Source organism: Symphalangus syndactylus, chromosome X (assembly GCF_028878055.3).
Source record: "Symphalangus syndactylus isolate Jambi chromosome X, NHGRI_mSymSyn1-v2.1_pri, whole genome shotgun sequence".
NCBI classification, from domain to species: Eukaryota; Metazoa; Chordata; class Mammalia; order Primates; family Hylobatidae; genus Symphalangus; species Symphalangus syndactylus.
The window spans coordinates 17,629,194-17,631,424 of NC_072447.2; the positions used below are offsets into that span (position 1 = coordinate 17,629,194).

Sequence of the window (2,231 nt, forward strand, 5' to 3'; positions counted from 1 at the left end):
CAACAAGTGACTGTAAGTCTATTTCACTGTGTGTAACTTCCCCTACTGTAAGGGAACTCCCCTCAGAAACCCAAGTTCGCCTTGGTTCAGATCCACAATGCAGCAATTTAGGAAGAGTATGCTTCCCTGAGGAGGCACTTTAGCTCAAACCAGCCACCACTTGCTTAGTGGCTTTCTACTACCTTCTCATCAGTTTTAGCCCCACAGAATCAATAGTGAGCTTCTCTTCCACGTTGGAATTAATTATAAATATAAGAGTGAGAGTTTCCACATTTGCATGAGGTAATCTATTTGTTAGTTAAGGACCCATATCCATTATCTATTGCTGGGTAACAAACACTCCCAACACTTAGTAGCTAAAGACAAGCACCATTTTATTTGTGCATCACTCTTGGGTCACAAATTTCAGGCTGAGCTCAGCTGGATGGTTCTTCTGTGGGTCTCCCTTAAGGCCCCTTATGTGGTCCCAGTCCTCTGACAGTTTGACTGAAAATGGATGGTGTAAGCTAGGAGCCTATTCACATGGCTGGCCATTGGTGCTGACTGTCAGCTGAATCTTTCTCATGGTGACTCATCTCAAAAAGGCTACCCTGACTTCTTCATATGGGGTGGCCTCAGTACTCTAGGCTGACAGACAAGACTGCCCAACAGACGTGTTCATGAATGTACCTTAGACCATCCAGTCTCATCAAGCTGCCAGATAATGGAAGCTGCAAGAAAGACCCCAGGCAAGACCAACAGAAGAACTGCCCAGCTGAACCCAGTCCAAGTTATTGATTCACAGACATATGAGCAAATACAATGTTTGTGATATTGAGGCACTAAACTTGTAGTTGATTTTATACCAAAAAAATAGGTAACAGATCCTGAAATTCATACCTGAAGTGGGTGGAGTGTTGCTCTCATACAAAAGCTTAAAACATGCTTCATTGGCTTTGAAACTGAGTGGTGAATGAAGGTTGGGAAAATAGTAAGGTAACTGCTACCAAAGGCTAGAAAAAAATGGTAACCAGTGGTATGTTGTGTTGGAAGAGCAAAACTGTAGCCTGCAGTGACTTGGAGGATAAAAATGTACCTAATGTGCTTGCTTTGGCAGCACATATACTAAAATTGGAATGATACAGATAAGATTAGCAAGGCCCATACAAGGATGACAGGTAAATTCATGAAGCACTCATTATTTAAAACACACACACACACACACACACACACACACACGTAAAATAAAGTCAAAAAAGAAAAGAAAATAAATGTACCTAATAAACTCAGACTTAGAGGAAGTAGGTTTTTGTTGTGGTTGAACATTCGCACTATTGACATTTGGGGCCAGAAAATTATTTGTCATGGAAGCTGCCATGTGCATTGCAGCATTCTCAGCATCATTCTGGGCCTCTGCTTGGTAGATCTCAGAAGCACCCATTGAGTGCAGCCTGAATTTTTGTCCCATATAACGGTGAGTATATAACATAGATTTTTTTTAACCCACTGCATTTTGGGATTCTTTGTTATGTGCCAATAGCTGACTGACACAGCCTCTTATAACAGAAACAGAGAATTTGCTCATGCAGGTTTCTTTTCTTGCTTCAATGGTTCATTCTGTAAATATTTGCAGTACATTCCTTGAGCCAAATAATATCTGAAATTTGGGGATAAATATGTATGAAGTGATAGACCCTGACCTGCTGAGGCTCCTTTGGAAGCACTGAGGTTAGAACAGCATCTTAGCCAGTAAGAAGTTTTCTTCCGGGGAAGGGAGAGGGGGCAGGGACTTCTAGGCAGAGAATGCAATATTCCTTCCTTTGCCATTTATGCAACAACTAATTGTAGAGCTGCTAGTATGTGCCAAGTTCTGGAGATGGGGAAGAGGATAAGACAGACAAGAGTCATGCTTTCATGGTGGTTATAAGAAGTCAACAAGATGACGAATGACATAATTTTATATCCCTATAAGAGGAAATACACAGCTGGGTGTGCACGCACATGACTGTAGTCCCAGCTACTCAGCGAGACTGAGATTGGAGGATTACTTGAGCCTGGGAAGTCGAGGCTGCAATGAGCTGTGATTGTGCCACTGCACTGCAGCCTGGGCAATTATGGAGACTGAAAACTGATCTGCTATCTACAACTGGAGACCCAGGAGAGCCGGTGGTGTAGATTCCAGTGTAAATTTCAGTTGGAGTCTGAAATATATTAATATTTTGTATTTTGTTAATATAACGGAGATTTTATTT

General features: G+C 41.8%; 1 non-coding gene across 1 annotated transcript; it reads left to right on the top strand.

Annotated features, from left to right (window-relative positions):
• Positions 1-1,080: 1,080 nt before the first annotated feature.
• LOC129476522 (U6 spliceosomal RNA) lies at positions 1,081-1,185 on the top strand. Its single transcript, XR_008654963.1, has one exon. It is a non-coding gene; the product is annotated as a U6 spliceosomal RNA (small nuclear RNA).
• The last annotated feature ends 1,046 nt before the right edge of the window (positions 1,186-2,231 follow it).